The sequence below is a fragment of the Schistocerca piceifrons genome, unplaced genomic scaffold (assembly GCF_021461385.2).
Source record: "Schistocerca piceifrons isolate TAMUIC-IGC-003096 unplaced genomic scaffold, iqSchPice1.1 HiC_scaffold_538, whole genome shotgun sequence".
Lineage (NCBI taxonomy): Eukaryota > Metazoa > Arthropoda > Insecta > Orthoptera > Acrididae > Schistocerca > Schistocerca piceifrons.
The window spans coordinates 255,408-272,628 of NW_025728775.1; the positions used below are offsets into that span (position 1 = coordinate 255,408).

General features: G+C 51.7%; 31 non-coding genes across 31 annotated transcripts; 21 read left to right on the forward strand and 10 right to left on the reverse strand.

Annotated features, from left to right (window-relative positions):
- The first annotated feature begins 101 nt into the window (after positions 1-101).
- Positions 102-174, forward strand: Trnav-aac. The gene has a single exon. It is a non-coding gene; the product is annotated as a tRNA-Val (tRNA).
- A 193-nt stretch (positions 175-367) lies between these two features.
- Positions 368-439, reverse strand: Trnap-agg. Its single transcript has one exon. It is a non-coding gene; the product is annotated as a tRNA-Pro (tRNA).
- A 488-nt stretch (positions 440-927) lies between these two features.
- Trnav-cac lies at positions 928-1,000 on the forward strand. Its single transcript has one exon. It is a non-coding gene; the product is annotated as a tRNA-Val (tRNA).
- A 158-nt stretch (positions 1,001-1,158) lies between these two features.
- Trnav-aac lies at positions 1,159-1,231 on the forward strand. Its single transcript has one exon. It is a non-coding gene; the product is annotated as a tRNA-Val (tRNA).
- Positions 1,232-1,424: 193 nt separating this feature from the next.
- On the reverse strand, positions 1,425-1,496 carry Trnap-agg. The gene has a single exon. It is a non-coding gene; the product is annotated as a tRNA-Pro (tRNA).
- Positions 1,497-1,984: 488 nt separating this feature from the next.
- Positions 1,985-2,057, forward strand: Trnav-cac. The gene has a single exon. It is a non-coding gene; the product is annotated as a tRNA-Val (tRNA).
- Positions 2,058-2,215: 158 nt separating this feature from the next.
- Trnav-aac lies at positions 2,216-2,288 on the forward strand. The gene has a single exon. It is a non-coding gene; the product is annotated as a tRNA-Val (tRNA).
- Positions 2,289-2,481: 193 nt separating this feature from the next.
- Positions 2,482-2,553, reverse strand: Trnap-agg. The gene has a single exon. It is a non-coding gene; the product is annotated as a tRNA-Pro (tRNA).
- A 488-nt stretch (positions 2,554-3,041) lies between these two features.
- Trnav-cac lies at positions 3,042-3,114 on the forward strand. Its single transcript has one exon. It is a non-coding gene; the product is annotated as a tRNA-Val (tRNA).
- A 158-nt stretch (positions 3,115-3,272) lies between these two features.
- Trnav-aac lies at positions 3,273-3,345 on the forward strand. The gene has a single exon. It is a non-coding gene; the product is annotated as a tRNA-Val (tRNA).
- Positions 3,346-9,607: 6,262 nt separating this feature from the next.
- Positions 9,608-9,680, forward strand: Trnav-cac. The gene has a single exon. It is a non-coding gene; the product is annotated as a tRNA-Val (tRNA).
- Positions 9,681-9,838: 158 nt separating this feature from the next.
- Positions 9,839-9,911, forward strand: Trnav-aac. Its single transcript has one exon. It is a non-coding gene; the product is annotated as a tRNA-Val (tRNA).
- A 193-nt stretch (positions 9,912-10,104) lies between these two features.
- Trnap-agg lies at positions 10,105-10,176 on the reverse strand. Its single transcript has one exon. It is a non-coding gene; the product is annotated as a tRNA-Pro (tRNA).
- A 488-nt stretch (positions 10,177-10,664) lies between these two features.
- On the forward strand, positions 10,665-10,737 carry Trnav-cac. Its single transcript has one exon. It is a non-coding gene; the product is annotated as a tRNA-Val (tRNA).
- A 158-nt stretch (positions 10,738-10,895) lies between these two features.
- Trnav-aac lies at positions 10,896-10,968 on the forward strand. The gene has a single exon. It is a non-coding gene; the product is annotated as a tRNA-Val (tRNA).
- Positions 10,969-11,161: 193 nt separating this feature from the next.
- Trnap-agg lies at positions 11,162-11,233 on the reverse strand. Its single transcript has one exon. It is a non-coding gene; the product is annotated as a tRNA-Pro (tRNA).
- Positions 11,234-11,941: 708 nt separating this feature from the next.
- On the forward strand, positions 11,942-12,014 carry Trnav-aac. The gene has a single exon. It is a non-coding gene; the product is annotated as a tRNA-Val (tRNA).
- A 193-nt stretch (positions 12,015-12,207) lies between these two features.
- Positions 12,208-12,278, reverse strand: Trnap-agg. The gene has a single exon. It is a non-coding gene; the product is annotated as a tRNA-Pro (tRNA).
- A 488-nt stretch (positions 12,279-12,766) lies between these two features.
- Positions 12,767-12,839, forward strand: Trnav-cac. The gene has a single exon. It is a non-coding gene; the product is annotated as a tRNA-Val (tRNA).
- A 158-nt stretch (positions 12,840-12,997) lies between these two features.
- On the forward strand, positions 12,998-13,070 carry Trnav-aac. Its single transcript has one exon. It is a non-coding gene; the product is annotated as a tRNA-Val (tRNA).
- Positions 13,071-13,263: 193 nt separating this feature from the next.
- On the reverse strand, positions 13,264-13,335 carry Trnap-agg. Its single transcript has one exon. It is a non-coding gene; the product is annotated as a tRNA-Pro (tRNA).
- A 488-nt stretch (positions 13,336-13,823) lies between these two features.
- Trnav-cac lies at positions 13,824-13,896 on the forward strand. Its single transcript has one exon. It is a non-coding gene; the product is annotated as a tRNA-Val (tRNA).
- A 158-nt stretch (positions 13,897-14,054) lies between these two features.
- Positions 14,055-14,127, forward strand: Trnav-aac. Its single transcript has one exon. It is a non-coding gene; the product is annotated as a tRNA-Val (tRNA).
- Positions 14,128-14,320: 193 nt separating this feature from the next.
- On the reverse strand, positions 14,321-14,392 carry Trnap-agg. The gene has a single exon. It is a non-coding gene; the product is annotated as a tRNA-Pro (tRNA).
- Positions 14,393-14,880: 488 nt separating this feature from the next.
- On the forward strand, positions 14,881-14,953 carry Trnav-cac. Its single transcript has one exon. It is a non-coding gene; the product is annotated as a tRNA-Val (tRNA).
- Positions 14,954-15,111: 158 nt separating this feature from the next.
- Positions 15,112-15,184, forward strand: Trnav-aac. The gene has a single exon. It is a non-coding gene; the product is annotated as a tRNA-Val (tRNA).
- A 193-nt stretch (positions 15,185-15,377) lies between these two features.
- Positions 15,378-15,448, reverse strand: Trnap-agg. The gene has a single exon. It is a non-coding gene; the product is annotated as a tRNA-Pro (tRNA).
- A 488-nt stretch (positions 15,449-15,936) lies between these two features.
- On the forward strand, positions 15,937-16,009 carry Trnav-cac. Its single transcript has one exon. It is a non-coding gene; the product is annotated as a tRNA-Val (tRNA).
- A 158-nt stretch (positions 16,010-16,167) lies between these two features.
- On the forward strand, positions 16,168-16,240 carry Trnav-aac. The gene has a single exon. It is a non-coding gene; the product is annotated as a tRNA-Val (tRNA).
- Positions 16,241-16,433: 193 nt separating this feature from the next.
- Positions 16,434-16,505, reverse strand: Trnap-agg. Its single transcript has one exon. It is a non-coding gene; the product is annotated as a tRNA-Pro (tRNA).
- Positions 16,506-16,993: 488 nt separating this feature from the next.
- Trnav-cac lies at positions 16,994-17,066 on the forward strand. The gene has a single exon. It is a non-coding gene; the product is annotated as a tRNA-Val (tRNA).
- The last annotated feature ends 155 nt before the right edge of the window (positions 17,067-17,221 follow it).

Below are 17,221 nucleotides of genomic sequence, written 5' to 3' on the forward strand. Positions count from 1 at the left end.
TTACATGTACCTTCGTCATGCAAGTGCCGCATTTACTGAATTTTTAAGTTACGATGGCAACCTTGCTACAAGTTCTCTGAGAAGCAAGAACGAAAGCAGTAGTTTCCGTGGTGTAGCGGTTATCACGTCTGCCTAACACGCAGAAGGTCCCCGGTTCGATCCCGGGCGGAAACACTTTTTCATCACTTTAAACAAGACATACCGACAAGCATTTGCCACGTTCTGTACCTAAAGCTTGGCAATCACCTTCATACGTCGGACCAGACGGTCATTTCTTTACACCAAGTATGAAATTCACTTTACACTGACGGGCAGCTTTTTGCGCTGACTCAGCCACCGACGTGCGACCAGTTTGCACAAAACGCTAGGGCTCGTCCGGGATTTGAACCCGGGACCTCCTGCACCCTAAGCAGGAATCATACCCCTAGACCAACGAGCCCTGTGACAGCGTGAACGCCAATTATTTCAGCAAACTGCATCCCTCGAAGTCGTCCAGGGTGCTCTTTGAATCTGGTGCGGCTGGCGGGATGGGGAAGGTGCTTTCTGCCGGCAGTGCTGTTCTTCGACAGACTGTGTGGCGACACCGTGGGTCACGGGCAGCACCGTTCTCGGAGGTGCCGTGGCCCGCGGTCGGCGGCCTTCCAGGGCTATTGGCATCTTCATGTAGAGCTGCCGCCGGGTGCGCACTGCCTGCTGCTAAGGAGGTGATTGTTTTTGCTGATGTGACTTGCAATAACGACTGCGCGAAACGCAGCTATCTCGTTGGGGATGCTACGACATACACCCTCTCGAGCACCCCGAATACTTGTTGAGCCCTCGGCTACGATGGGTTTCAGGCTGTCAAATGAACTATGGTGTGTGCATGCGCGGACGGGAGAAAGGCTGAGGCGTCTTCGAGTGTACAAGGATGGACAGAGCGTATCCGTCGTTTCCGTAGTGTAGCGGTTATCACGTCTGCTTCACACGCAGAAGGTCCCCGGTTCGATCCCGGGCGGGATCAGTATTTTCCTGCCTATGTCGCATACTACTCGAGTGAGCCACGTCGTGTGTGGATCTGCTACATGTACCTTCGTCATGCAAGTGCCGCATTTACTGAATTTTTAAGTTACGATGGCAACCTTGCTACAAGTTCTCTGAGAAGCAAGAACGAAAGCAGTAGTTTCCGTGGTGTAGCGGTTATCACGTCTGCCTAACACGCAGATGGTCCCCGGTTCGATCCCGGGCGGAAACACTTTTTCATCACTTTAAACAAGACATACCGACAAGCATTTGCCACGTTCTGTACCTAAAGCTTGGCAATCACCTTCATACGTCGGACCAGACGGTCATTTCTTTACACCAAGTATGAAATTCACTTTACACTGACGGGCAGCTTTTTGCGCTGACTCAGCCACCTACGTGCGACCAGTTTGCACAAAACGCTAGGGCTCGTCCGGGATTTGAACCCGGGACCTCCTGCACCCTAAGCAGGAATCATACCCCTAGACCAACGAGCCCTGTGACAGCGCGAACGCCAATTATTTCAGCAAACTGCATCCCTCGAAGTCGTCCAGGGTGCTCTTTGAATCTGGTGCGGCTGGCGGGATGGGGAAGGTGCTTTCTGCCGGCAGTGCTGTTCTTCGACAGACTGTGTGGCGACACCGTGGGTCACGGGCAGCACCGTTCTCGGAGGTGCCGTGGCCCGCGGTCGGCGGCCTTCCAGGGCTATTGGCATCTTCATGTAGAGCTGCCGCCGGGTGCGCACTGCCTGCTGCTAAGGAGGTGATTGTTTTTGCTGATGTGACTTGCAATAACGACTGCGCGAAACGCAGCTATCTCGTTGGGGATGCTACGACATACACCCTCTCGAGCACCCCGAATACTTGTTGAGCCCTCGGCTACGATGGGTTTCAGGCTGTCAAATGAACTATGGTGTGTGCATGCGCGGACGGGAGAAAGGCTGAGGCGTCTTCGAGTGTACAAGGATGGACAGAGCGTATCCGTCGTTTCCGTAGTGTAGCGGTTATCACGTCTGCTTCACACGCAGAAGGTCCCCGGTTCGATCCCGGGCGGGATCAGTATTTTCCTGCCTATGTCGCATACTACTCGAGTGAGCCACGTCGTGTGTGGATCTGCTACATGTACCTTCGTCATGCAAGTGCCGCATTTACTGAATTTTTAAGTTACGATGGCAACCTTGCTACAAGTTCTCTGAGAAGCAAGAACGAAAGCAGTAGTTTCCGTGGTGTAGCGGTTATCACGTCTGCCTAACACGCAGATGGTCCCCGGTTCGATCCCGGGCGGAAACACTTTTTCATCACTTTAAACAAGACATACCGACAAGCATTTGCCACGTTCTGTACCTAAAGCTTGGCAATCACCTTCATACGTCGGACCAGACGGTCATTTCTTTACACCAAGTATGAAATTCACTTTACACTGACGGGCAGCTTTTTGCGCTGACTCAGCCACCTACGTGCGACCAGTTTGCACAAAACGCTAGGGCTCGTCCGGGATTTGAACCCGGGACCTCCTGCACCCTAAGCAGGAATCATACCCCTAGACCAACGAGCCCTGTGACAGCGTGAACGCCAATTATTTCAGCAAACTGCATCCCTCGAAGTCGTCCAGGGTGCTCTTTGAATCTGGTGCGGCTGGCGGGATGGGGAAGGTGCTTTCTGCCGGCAGTGCTGTTCTTCGACAGACTGTGTGGCGACACCGTGGGTCACGGGCAGCACCGTTCTCGGAGGTGCCGTGGCCCGCGGTCGGCGGCCTTCCAGGGCTATTGGCATCTTCATGTAGAGCTGCCGCCGGGTGCGCACTGCCTGCTGCTAAGGAGGTGATTGTTTTTGCTGATGTGACTTGCAATAACGACTGCGCGAAACGCAGCTATCTCGTTGGGGATGCTACGACATACACCCTCTCGAGCACCCCGAATACTTGTTGAGCCCTCGGCTACGATGGGTTTCAGGCTGTCAAATGAACTATGGTGTGTGCATGCGCGGACGGGAGAAAGGCTGAGGCGTCTTCGAGTGTACAAGGATGGACAGAGCGTATCCGTCGTTTCTGTAGTGTAGCGGTTATCACGTCTGCTTCACACGCAGAAGGTCCCCGGTTCGATCCCGGGCGGGATCAGTATTTTCCTGCCTATGTCGCATACTACTCGAGTGAGCCACGTCGTGTGTGGATCTGCTACATGTACCTTCGTCATGCAAGTGCCGCATTTACTGAATTTTTAAGTTACGATGGCAACCTTGCTACAAGTTCTCTGAGAAGCAAGAACGAAAGCAGTAGTTTCCGTGGTGTAGCGGTTATCACGTCTGCCTAACACGCAGATGGTCCCCGGTTCGATCCCGGGCGGAAACACTTTTTCATCACTTTAAACAAGACATACCGACAAGCATTTGCCACGTTCTGTACCTAAAGCTTGGCAATCACCTTCATACGTCGGACCAGACGGTCATTTCTTTACACCAAGTATGAAATTCACTTTACACTGACGGGCAGCTTTTTGCGCTGACTCAGCCACCTACGTGCGACCAGTTTGCACAAAACGCTAGGGCTCGTCCGGGATTTGAACCCGGGACCTCCTGCACCCTAAGCAGGAATCATACCCCTTTTTTTTTTTTTTTTTTTTTTTTTTTCTCTACGACTTTTTTTTTTTTTTTTTTTTATGCTCTACCGACTTTTTCTTTTTTTTTTTTTTTTTGACGTTTTGACTATTTTTTTTTTTTTTTTTTTTTAACCCTAAGCAGGAATCATACCCCTAGACCAACTTTTTTGTTTTTTTTTTTTTTTTTAAATGCCTGCAATTCAGTCTCAGCTCATTATGAGCAAGTGAAAGCGTAATTATTATTCCTCTAACAAATATATCTATTGAAAAAAAAAAATTATTAAGGAACATCCACAACACAGCCACTTCAAAAGAAGTACACTACTGAAAGTAAAATCCTAAAACATGACTATATAATGTAGACTGCTTTGTGAAATAAAGATTTAAAAAAAGAAACACGAAAACTTCAGTCCTCGTGTAGAGAAGAAACATACATAAAGGCGGCAAATCCAGAAACAGTATAAAAGAAAATGGCTCACACAGGTGACCTTAGCCAACACCCTCTCTTTCAAATGTCAGGCTAAGCATATTGGCAAAATCATCTCGGAGGCCTGGCAATCGCAAGCGCTGCCAGTAAGCAGTAAGCATGTACTGCCGAAACGCTAGGTGTCCATCCTCTTCATGACAACTGTTGACAAAATGTACGAAATGGCCAATCAACCACATGACGGTATGGAGCTTCGTTCGCGGAAAAAAGGAAGAATCGGGCCGGACGATGATGTCAATAGTATAAGCGGCTTCAGCAGACCTAGTGACAAAGGCAAGTTGTTTCCTGAGCCAACGCCAATTAGCAAGGTGCCCACAGCAGGTGAATCGATGTTCAAGGGTATCCACGAGACCACACCGAGTACAGGTGTCCGTGTCAGAAAGACCAATACGGTGCAGTCGTACATTGGTGGGAACCAAATTATTTATTACCCTATACCACGTGGACGCCACGGCCATAGAGTGGATCGGCAGACTAACATTCTTCCAGACGTTCCTCCAGGACACAGATGGAGACGCCAGTTCTATTGGATTGGGACCGGCCAGCCCCTCCCAGCGGGCAATCAAGCCCTTGGTCGTTGGCACCGGTCGCCGCAAGAAGACGTCACCGAGATAACTCACCGCAATGTAAAATTCCCGAATGTGTTTCAACTTAAAATTTAGGCGTCCGACATCGACAGGTGGAGCAAGGCTCGCCGGACGCACAACAGTAAAAAGCCTGGATGTAATTGAAGTCACTTCTTGCGTAACAATAAGAGTCGTTCGGCGGACGTACAAAGCAGACGCCTTGCGAGTAATGTCAGAGAGGCCCAAGCCTCCGGAGATACGCGGTTTCGTCATTACCTCGTAACGTAACTTGAATAGATGGCCCTTCCATATAAACCTGCTAGACAATTGGCGCAACCTTTTCGCCACCATCATGGGAAGTGGGAACAGCTGAGCAACATAATAAGCTTTACATAGAACGTAGGTGTCTAAAATTCTGACTTTTTGCAAAATGGTAGCAGAGCGCTGCTCATGGACCATCAGAGCCCCCTGTATCTTCTCGGTGACCGATTTCCAATTGAGAGCCGCCATTTTTAGAGGACACCGATCAATGATAATCCCCAAGGACGTATGGCGATCGACAACAGTGGCCCAAGGGACGTCAGCATCGCGAAATCCTCGAATATCAAGGAACTTACATTTACCCTGATTGAGACGCGCTCCAGAGACACGACAGTATGCATCAACTGCCCCTTTCAACAACGGGATATCATCACGTTGACGGAGGAGAACAACGACATCATCCGCATATGCCTTAACCGAGAGCTTCCCACCAGAGAGGGACATACCCTGAAGCTTGAGAGCAATAGTCCGAAGCAGCGGTTCCAGGGACAATACGAATAAAGACATAGAGAGCGGACTACCCTGAGGCACTCCGCGGCGGATAGCAATGGGCGGCGTCAGCTGCCCATTGACTGACACCCGAGCTGTTATTCCCCTATACAAATTGCCAAGAACACCACGTGATGAAGCGTTAAAACCTATTGTACCTAAAACACGATCTAAAAACACATGACTGACGTGATCAAAAGCCTTATGAAAATCAAGGAAGGCAAAGGCACAATGTACGTTTGTAACCGCCGCAACTGAGACAACATCCCGATATTCGGCTACTGGTGTCAGAATAGATCTATCATGAAAACAACATTGATGTGCACCAATCACACCCCGAAGCAGAGAGGACAACCGGCTATTGAGCGCTCTAGCAGCTGTCTTGTAGTCAAAATTCAGCAATGTGAGCGGACGAAGATTGGCAGCAGATAAACGACCAGAAGACTTCGGAATTAAAACAATTTTCCCTACTTTAAAATCGGCAGGCACATCCATCCCCCTGACAATCTCATTTAAAATCTGCGTAAAAATGCCACCCAAAAGAGGCCAAAAACGGAGATAAAATTCTTTAGGCAGGCCGTCTGGACCCGGCGATTTACTGGACGGAGAGCGAGCAATAAAATCGAAAACCTCATCTACCTGGAACTCCCGGAGAAATTCGCCGTTCGCGTCAGGCGCGATCGTCGCAGTTAGATCCCCAAAGACATCTTCCGAAAGAGACTCACCAGAATCATCGGCAGAATATAGACTAGTGTAATATTGGTGAAGAGCACGAACCATTTCCTCCTGTGCAATAAGCTGTCGCCCATCATCCACCGTAAGAGAAGAGATGAAGGAGCGACGACGACGAGTCTGATGCCTTAGCAGGTGGTACAAGGATGTCAGTTCACCTTCAACAAGAGAGTGAGGTTTCGACTTAACTCGCAGACCATCCATCTGTCGTCGTTTAAGGCTCAAGAGCTTGGCTTTAATACGACGAACATCATGGATCCGCAGAGGAGAGGTACCCGCCGCGTCATATAGTTCACGCAGGACAGAGTAGTAATATTCATACGTGTTCTTAAAATCACGCGCCCTTGCAGCACAGTAAAAAATCAAAGTCTGACGAATCTTGGGCTTGGCAAACGCAGTCCACCAAACCAGCAAGGAGGGGTAATGCGGAACAGAGCGAAGACATCGCTCCCACACGGCACTTATAACATCATCTATAGCACTGTCGGCAAGGTGGGAAACATTTAACATCCACTGGGAACGATAAAGTTTTGCAGGTTGGTGACTAAGATTTACAGTTGCAGTAAAAGCACAATGGTCAGAAAAACTAGTAGGAATAACATCGACAGAAAGAATTTTATCACATAAAAAATCAGATAAATAGAATCTGTCGAGTCTACTGCATGAGGACGCGGTAAAAAACGTATATTTCACCAGGGTTGGATATTTGTGTTCCCAAACATCACGCAGATGCATCGTACGAACTAAGTCATGTAAATCACGGCAATAATTAAAATTGGGGGACTGGTCTTCAGGGCGTAAAACACAATTAAAATCGCCTCCGAGCAGGAGACTCCGAGGACTCTGGCGCAAAAGATAAATAAGCTCTTCTTTATAAAAGCGCGAGCGAGCCACAGTGTGACCCGAACCAGAGGGGGCATACAAAACAACGAGGCGGAGATCAAAAAGACGACAACCAATCCCACGGCCAGAGTCAAGGAATTCAATGTCAGTAATAGGAATGCCCTCTCGAAAGAAAAGAGCAGTTCCTGTTGAATATTCCGGCGCGACATTAAAAACAGTTTGAAATCCAGGTAGAGAGAGATCAGAAAACAACACTTCCTGCAAGAACACTACGTCCGCACAGGCGTCGTAAATAAACTGCCGCAAAGAGGCAATGCGAACGTCGGACTCAATACGGTTAAGATTTAAGGTAAGAAAGGTGTATGCTTGAACCATAGAGAGAAAAGCGAGAAAGGAAATCACCTACACCGACGCACCAACGTCACAGTCCATAGCAGGGGAGACGGAGGCATCCGAGGGAGGGGGACTGGTACCCCGTTCCGCGGATCCCTTACGCTTCGGTTTTTTACGAACAGCATTAACGTTCGGCTGAACGCGTAACTTGCGTCGGCTGACGGGCAAGGAAGCTTCAGCCGCCGGTGACGTAGGAGGGTCAAGTTCTGTATCCGACACCACCCGCGCCGGTCCACATGCGGGATCCGGGGTCGCGGGGGAAACATCCGACAAAACAGAATGGTCAACACCTGCACTAGCTTCCGGCAAACATGGACTGCACGGAGGCGAAACGTGAGCAGGAAGGTCCGAGGCAGCAGAGTTGGAAGGAAGCGGAGCAGCTCCGCTGGCAGAGGTATGGGGCAGCGAAGCAGGAAGGTGTCGCGGCTCCACTTGTTGTGACATCGAAGTCGGTTCGGAAGACGGCGCCAACAGGCCCGACCGACGACCCGACTCGAGAGAAGCTGCGTCGGAGGCCGGAGGGGCGCCAGCAGCCGCTACCGGAACCGCTACCTCAGGAGGGCAGGGAGCAGCTACAGTACACAGTGGCTCGGAGGATGCCGGTCGCTCGGACTGGGGCATCTCAGGGAGATCCTCATCCGTACTATTTCCATCGTGTGGGCGACGCCTCTTATTATTCAAAAGTGGCACACCCACCTGAGGGACAGACGGAACAACATCAGATTTAGCACGCAAAGGAGGAAATTCTGTGTCAGGGTTGCGCAAAACCTGTGGCGGGGCGCTACTACCACTGGACTGTGCTACACCAAGAGCAGAACCACCTGCAACGAGGTCAGCGACCGTTAACTTGCGACGCTGTTCGAGAGAATTTTTTAAAACAAAAACTCTCCGCGGACAGTCGGTACGCACGTGACCACTTTCATTGCACAAAAAACAGGTGCCAACCTGACCACTATATGTTACATGGACACGATATCCACCGATCTGCAGGTGAGATGGAATATTCTGCTTAACGTGCATTTCGACTGAACGAATACCACTGTAACATTGCAGGCGATGTTGGCTTGACCAGCGTTCAAGGCGAATGCTCTTTATATCACCATACTTCTGTAGACCCTCCTTAAGATAGACATTATCCACCTCCGGTGGAAGGTTGTAAACACGAACACTGGTGTACGTAATGGAAGCATTGGAAAGCAGCACGGTACTTACAGAATCATCCCGATGCCGAAAGAGAACTTGATGACCGTATTTAGAAAGAATTTTATCAACCTGAAGTGGGTCCATAAACTTAACAAAGAAAACATACAGTTCGGTATCAAAATAAGCAGTGTGCACCTGATCCGAATGAACACCAAAGGTATCTACCAACCAATCATGAATCTCAAGAGAACTAGGTTGCACATGGCGGGTTGACTTGTCAAAAGCAAAACTAACTGTAGCCTGACGAGGAATAACCTGGGACGACATTTTCAAAATATGCGGTCGAAACCGCTACACAAAAAACACTGAAATAAGGACAGAAAGTAACACAAGGTACGAAACAACGACGGAGAAACACTCACAGAAGTTGCAACACAACACGGAAACAAAAACGATAGTCCACTATACGTAACGCTACGGCGGAGCGGAAGACTAGGCACGTCCACACTGCACGGCGTCTAAAGCGGAACTGATACCCCTAGACCAACGAGCCCTGTGACAGCGTGAACGCCAATTATTTCAGCAAACTGCATCCCTCGAAGTCGTCCAGGGTGCTCTTTGAATCTGGTGCGGCTGGCGGGATGGGGAAGGTGCTTTCTGCCGGCAGTGCTGTTCTTCGACAGACTGTGTGGCGACACCGTGGGTCACGGGCAGCACCGTTCTCGGAGGTGCCGTGGCCCGCGGTCGGCGGCCTTCCAGGGCTATTGGCATCTTCATGTAGAGCTGCCGCCGGGTGCGCACTGCCTGCTGCTAAGGAGGTGATTGTTTTTGCTGATGTGACTTGCAATAACGACTGCGCGAAACGCCGCTATCTCGTTGGGGATGCTACGACATACACCCTCTCGAGCACCCCGAATACTTGTTGAGCCCTCGGCTACGATGGGTTTCAGGCTGTCAAATGAACTATGGTGTGTGCATGCGCGGACGGGAGAAAGGCTGAGGCGTCTTCGAGTGTACAAGGATGGACAGAGCGTATCCGTCGTTTCCGTAGTGTAGCGGTTATCACGTCTGCTTCACACGCAGAAGGTCCCCGGTTCGATCCCGGGCGGGATCAGTATTTTCCTGCCTATGTCGCATACTACTCGAGTGAGCCACGTCGTGTGTGGATCTGCTACATGTACCTTCGTCATGCAAGTGCCGCATTTACTGAATTTTTAAGTTACGATGGCAACCTTGCTACAAGTTCTCTGAGAAGCAAGAACGAAAGCAGTAGTTTCCGTGGTGTAGCGGTTATCACGTCTGCCTAACACGCAGATGGTCCCCGGTTCGATCCCGGGCGGAAACACTTTTTCATCACTTTAAACAAGACATACCGACAAGCATTTGCCACGTTCTGTACCTAAAGCTTGGCAATCACCTTCATACGTCGGACCAGACGGTCATTTCTTTACACCAAGTATGAAATTCACTTTACACTGACGGGCAGCATTTTGCGCTGACTCAGCCACCTACGTGCGACCAGTTTGCACAAAACGCTAGGGCTCGTCCGGGATTTGAACCCGGGACCTCCTGCACCCTAAGCAGGAATCATACCCCTAGACCAACGAGCCCTGTGACAGCGTGAACGCCAATTATTTCAGCAAACTGCATCCCTCGAAGTCGTCCAGGGTGCTCTTTGAATCTGGTGCGGCTGGCGGGATGGGGAAGGTGCTTTCTGCCGGCAGTGCTGTTCTTCGACAGACTGTGTGGCGACACCGTGGGTCACGGGCAGCACCGTTCTCGGAGGTGCCGTGGCCCGCGGTCGGCGGCCTTCCAGGGCTATTGGCATCTTCATGTAGAGCTGCCGCCGGGTGCGCACTGCCTGCTGCTAAGGAGGTGATTGTTTTTGCTGATGTGACTTGCAATAACGACTGCGCGAAACGCAGCTATCTCGTTGGGGATGCTACGACATACACCCTCTCGAGCACCCCGAATACTTGTTGAGCCCTCGGCTACGATGGGTTTCAGGCTGTCAAATGAACTATGGTGTGTGCATGCGCGGACGGGAGAAAGGCTGAGGCGTCTTCGAGTGTACAAGGATGGACAGAGCGTATCCGTCGTTTCCGTAGTGTAGCGGTTATCACGTCTGCTTCACACGCAGAAGGTCCCCGGTTCGATCACGGGCGGGAACAGTATTTTCCTGCCTATGTCGCATACTACTCGAGTGAGCCACGTCGTGTGTGGATCTGCTACATGTACCTTCGTCATGCAAGTGCCGCATTTACTGAATTTTTAAGTTACGATGGCAACCTTGCTACAAGTTCTCTGAGAAGCAAGAACGAAAGCAGTAGTTTCCGTGGTGTAGCGGTTATCACGTCTGCCTAACACGCAGATGGTCCCCGGTTCGATCCCGGGCGGAAACACTTTTTCATCACTTTAAACAAGACATACCGACAAGCATTTGCCACGTTCTGTACCTAAAGCTTGGCAATCACCTTCATACGTCGGACCAGACGGTCATTTCTTTACACCAAGTATGAAATTCACTTTACACTGACGGGCAGCTTTTTGCGCTGACTCAGCCACCTACGTGCGACCAGTTTGCACAAAACGCTAGGGCTCGTCCGGGGTTTGAACCCGGGACCTCCTGCACCCTAAGCAGGAATCATACCCCTAGACCAACGAGCCCTGTGACAGCGTGAACGCCAATTATTTCAGCAAACTGCATCCCTCGAAGTCGTCCAGGGTGCTCTTTGAATCTGGTGCGGCTGGCGGGATGGGGAAGGTGCTTTCTGCCGGCAGTGCTGTTCTTCGACAGACTGTGTGGCGACACCGTGGGTCACGGGCAGCACCGTTCTCGGAGGTGCCGTGGCCCGCGGTCGGCGGCCTTCCAGGGCTATTGGCATCTTCATGTAGAGCTGCCGCCGGGTGCGCACTGCCTGCTGCTAAGGAGGTGATTGTTTTTGCTGATGTGACTTGCAATAACGACTGCGCGAAACGCAGCTATCTCGTTGGGGATGCTACGACATACACCCTCTCGAGCACCCCGAATACTTGTTGAGCCCTCGGCTACGATGGGTTTCAGGCTGTCAAATGAACTATGGTGTGTGCATGCGCGGACGGGAGAAAGGCTGAGGCGTCTTCGAGTGTACAAGGATGGACAGAGCGTATCCGTCGTTTCCGTAGTGTAGCGGTTATCACGTCTGCTTCACACGCAGAAGGTCCCCGGGCGGGATCAGTATTTTCCTGCCTATGTCGCATACTACTCGAGTGAGCCACGTCGTGTGTGGATCTGCTACATGTACCTTCGTCATGCAAGTGCCGCATTTACTGAATTTTTAAGTTACGATGGCAACCTTGCTACAAGTTCTCTGAGAAGCAAGAACGAAAGCAGTAGTTTCCGTGGTGTAGCGGTTATCACGTCTGCCTAACACGCAGATGGTCCCCGGTTCGATCCCGGGCGGAAACACTTTTTCATCACTTTAAACAAGACATACCGACAAGCATTTGCCACGTTCTGTACCTAAAGCTTGGCAATCACCTTCATACGTCGGACCAGACGGTCATTTCTTTACACCAAGTATGAAATTCACTTTACACTGACGGGCAGCTTTTTGCGCTGACTCAGCCACCTACGTGCGACCAGTTTGCACAAAACGCTAGGGCTCGTCCGGGATTTGAACCCGGGACCTCCTGCACCCTAAGCAGGAATCATACCCTAGACCAACGAGCCCTGTGACAGCGTGAACGCCAATTATTTCAGCAAACTGCATCCCTCGAAGTCGTCCAGGGTGCTCTTTGAATCTGGTGCGGCTGGCGGGATGGGGAAGGTGCTTTCTGCCGGCAGTGCTGTTCTTCGACAGACTGTGTGGCGACACCGTGGGTCACGGGCAGCACCGTTCTCGGAGGTGCCGTGGCCCGCGGTCGGCGGCCTTCCAGGGCTATTGGCATCTTCATGTAGAGCTGCCGCCGGGTGCGCACTGCCTGCTGCTAAGGAGGTGATTGTTTTTGCTGATGTGACTTGCAATAACGACTGCGCGAAACGCCGCTATCTCGTTGGGGATGCTACGACATACACCCTCTCGAGCACCCCGAATACTTGTTGAGCCCTCGGCTACAATGCGTTTCAGGCTGTCAAATGAACTATGGTGTGTGCATGCGCGGACGGGAGAAAGGCTGAGGCGTCTTCGAGTGTACAAGGATGGACAGAGCGTATCCGTCGTTTCCGTAGTGTAGCGGTTATCACGTCTGCTTCACACGCAGAAGGTCCCCGGTTCGATCCCGGGCGGGAACAGTATTTTCCTGCCTATGTCGCATACTACTCGAGTGAGCCACGTCGTGTGTGGATCTGCTACATGTACCTTCGTCATGCAAGTGCCGCATTTACTGAATTTTTAAGTTACGATGGCAACCTTGCTACAAGTTCTCTGAGAAGCAAGAACGAAAGCAGTAGTTTCCGTGGTGTAGCGGTTATCACGTCTGCCTAACACGCAGAAGGTCCCCGGTTCGATCCCGGGCGGAAACACTTTTTCATCACTTTAAACAAGACATACCGACAAGCATTTTCCACGTTCTGTACCAAAAGCTTGGCAATCACCTTCATACGTCGGACCAGACGGTCATTTCTTTACACCAAGTATGAAATTCACTTTACACTGACGGGCAGCTTTTTGCGCTGACTCAGCCACCTACGTGCGACCAGTTTGCACAAAACGCTAGGGCTCGTCCGGGATTTGAACCCGGGACCTCCTGCACCCTAAGCAGGAATCATACCCCTAGGCCAACGAGCCCTGTGATAGCGTGAACGCCAATTATTTCAGCAAACTGCATCCCTCGAAGTCGTCCAGGGTGCTCTTTGAATCTGGTGCGGCTGGCGGGATGGGGAAGGTGCTTTCTGCCGGCAGTGCTGTTCTTCGACAGACTGTGTGGCGACACCGTGGGTCACGGGCAGCACCGTTCTCGGAGGTGCCGTGGCCCGCGGTCGGCGGCCTTCCAGGGCTATTGGCATCTTCATGTAGAGCTGCCGCCGGGTGCGCACTGCCTGCTGCTAAGGAGGTGATTGTTTTTGCTGATGTGACTTGCAATAACGACTGCGCGAAACGCAGCTATCTCGTTGGGGATGCTACGACATACACCCTCTCGAGCACCCCGAATACTTGTTGAGCCCTCGGCTACGATGGGTTTCAGGCTGTCAAATGAACTATGGTGTGTGCATGCGCGGACGGGAGAAAGGCTGAGGCGTCTTCGAGTGTACAAGGATGGACAGAGCGTATCCGTCGTTTCCGTAGTGTAGCGGTTATCACGTCTGCTTCACACGCAGAAGGTCCCCGGTTCGATCCCGGGCGGGATCAGTATTTTCCTGCCTATGTCGCATACTACTCGAGTGAGCCACGTCGTGTGTGGATCTGCTACATGTACCTTCGTCATGCAAGTGCCGCATTTACTGAATTTTTAAGTTACGATGGCAACCTTGCTACAAGTTCTCTGAGAAGCAAGAACGAAAGCAGTAGTTTCCGTGGTGTAGCGGTTATCACGTCTGCCTAACACGCAGTTGGTCCCCGGTTCGATCCCGGGCGGAAACACTTTTTCATCACTTTAAACAAGACATACCGACAAGCATTTGCCACGTTCTGTACCTAAAGCTTGGCAATCACCTTCATACGTCGGACCAGACGGTCATTTCTTTACACCAAGTATGAAATTCACTTTACACTGACGGGCAGCTTTTTGCGCTGACTCAGCCACCTACGTGCGACCAGTTTGCACAAAACGCTAGGGCTCGTCCGGGATTTGAACCCGGGACCTCCTGCACCCTAAGCAGGAATCATACCCCTAGACCAACGAGCCCTGTGACAGCGTGAACGCCAATTATTTCAGCAAACTGCATCCCTCGAAGTCGTCCAGGGTGCTCTTTGAATCTGGTGCGGCTGGCGGGATGGGGAAGGTGCTTTCTGCCGGCAGTGCTGTTCTTCGACAGACTGTGTGGCGACACCGTGGGTCACGGGCAGCACCGTTCTCGGAGGTGCCGTGGCCCGCGGTCGGCGGCCTTCCAGGGCTATTGGCATCTTCATGTAGAGCTGCCGCCGGGTGCGCACTGCCTGCTGCTAAGGAGGTGATTGTTTTTGCTGATGTGACTTGCAATAACGACTGCGCGAAACGCAGCTATCTCGTTGGGGATGCTACGACATACACCCTCTCGAGCACCCCGAATACTTGTTGAGCCCTCGGCTACGATGGGTTTCAGGCTGTCAAATGAACTATGGTGTGTGCATGCGCGGACGGGAGAAAGGCTGAGGCGTCTTCGAGTGTACAAGGATGGACAGAGCGTATCCGTCGTTTCCGTAGTGTAGCGGTTATCACGTCTGCTTCACACGCAGAAGGTCCCCGGTTCGATCCCGGGCGGGATCAGTATTTTCCTGCCTATGTCGCATACTACTCGAGTGAGCCACGTCGTGTGTGGATCTGCTACATGTACCTTCGTCATGCAAGTGCCGCATTTACTGAATTTTTAAGTTACGATGGCAACCTTGCTACAAGTTCTCTGAGAAGCAAGAACGAAAGCAGTAGTTTCCGTGGTGTAGCGGTTATCACGTCTGCCTAACACGCAGATGGTCCCCGGTTCGATCCCGGGCGGAAACACTTTTTCATCACTTTAAACAAGACATACCGACAAGCATTTGCCACGTTCTGTACCTAAAGCTTGGCAATCACCTTCATACGTCGGACCAGACGGTCATTTCTTTACACCAAGTATGAAATTCACTTTACACTGACGGGCAGCTTTTTGCGCTGACTCAGCCACCTACGTGCGACCAGTTTGCACAAAACGCTAGGGCTCGTCCGGGATTTGAACCCGGGACCTCCTGCACCCTAAGCAGGAATCATACCCTAGACCAACGAGCCCTGTGACAGCGTGAACGCCAATTATTTCAGCAAACTGCATCCCTCGAAGTCGTCCAGGGTGCTCTTTGAATCTGGTGCGGCTGGCGGGATGGGGAAGGTGCTTTCTGCCGGCAGTGCTGTTCTTCGACAGACTGTGTGGCGACACCGTGGGTCACGGGCAGCACCGTTCTCGGAGGTGCCGTGGCCCGCGGTCGGCGGCCTTCCAGGGCTATTGGCATCTTCATGTAGAGCTGCCGCCGGGTGCGCACTGCCTGCTGCTAAGGAGGTGATTGTTTTTGCTGATGTGACTTGCAATAACGACTGCGCGAAACGCAGCTATCTCGTTGGGGATGCTACGACATACACCCTCTCGAGCACCCCGAATACTTGTTGAGCCCTCGGCTACGATGGGTTTCAGGCTGTCAAATGAACTATGGTGTGTGCATGCGCGGACGGGAGAAAGGCTGAGGCGTCTTCGAGTGTACAAGGATGGACAGAGCGTATCCGTCGTTTCCGTAGTGTAGCGGTTATCACGTCTGCTTCACACGCAGAAGGTCCCCGGTTCGATCCCGGGCGGGATCAGTATTTTCCTGCCTATGTCGCATACTACTCGAGTGAGCCACGTCGTGTGTGGATCTGCTACATGTACCTTCGTCATGCAAGTGCCGCATTTACTGAATTTTTAAGTTACGATGGCAACCTTGCTACAAGTTCTCTGAGAAGCAAGAACGAAAGCAGTAGTTTCCGTGGTGTAGCGGTTATCACGTCTGCCTAACACGCAGATGGTCCCCGGTTCGATCCCGGGCGGAAACACTTTTTCATCACTTTAAACAAGACATACCGACAAGCATTTGCCACGTTCTGTACCTAAAGCTTGGCAATCACCTTCATACGTCGGACCAGACGGTCATTTCTTTACACCAAGTATGAAATTCACTTTACACTGACGGGCAGCTTTTTGCGCTGACTCAGCCACCTACGTGCGACCAGTTTGCACAAAACGCTAGGGCTCGTCCGGGATTTGAACCCGGGACCTCCTGCACCCTAAGCAGGAATCATACCCCTAGACCAACGAGCCCTGTGACAGCGTGAACGCCAATTATTTCAGTAAACTGCATCCCTCGAAGTCGTCCAGGGTGCTCTTTGAATCTGGTGCGGCTGGCGGGATGGGGAAGGTGCTTTCTGCCGGCAGTGCTGTTCTTCGACAGACTGTGTGGCGACACCGTGGGTCACGGGCAGCACCGTTCTCGGAGGTGCCGTGGCCCGCGGTCGGCGGCCTTCCAGGGCTATTGGCATCTTCATGTAGAGCTGCCGCCGGGTGCGCACTGCCTGCTGCTAAGGAGGTGATTGTTTTTGCTGATGTGACTTGCAATAACGACTGCGCGAAACGCCGCTATCTCGTTGGGGATGCTACGACATACACCCTCTCGAGCACCCCGAATACTTGTTGAGCCCTCGGCTACAATGCGTTTCAGGCTGTCAAATGAACTATGGTGTGTGCATGCGCGGACGGGAGAAAGGCTGAGGCGTCTTCGAGTGTACAAGGATGGACAGAGCGTATCCGTCGTTTCCGTAGTGTAGCGGTTATCACGTCTGCTTCACACGCAGAAGGTCCCCGGTTCGATCCCGGGCGGGATCAGTATTTTCCTGCCTATGTCGCATACTACTCGAGTGAGCCACGTCGTGTGTGGATCTGCTACATGTACCTTCGTCATGCAAGTGCCGCATTTACTGAATTTTTAAGTTACGATGGCAACCTTGCTACAAGTTCTCTGAGAAGCAAGAACGAAAGCA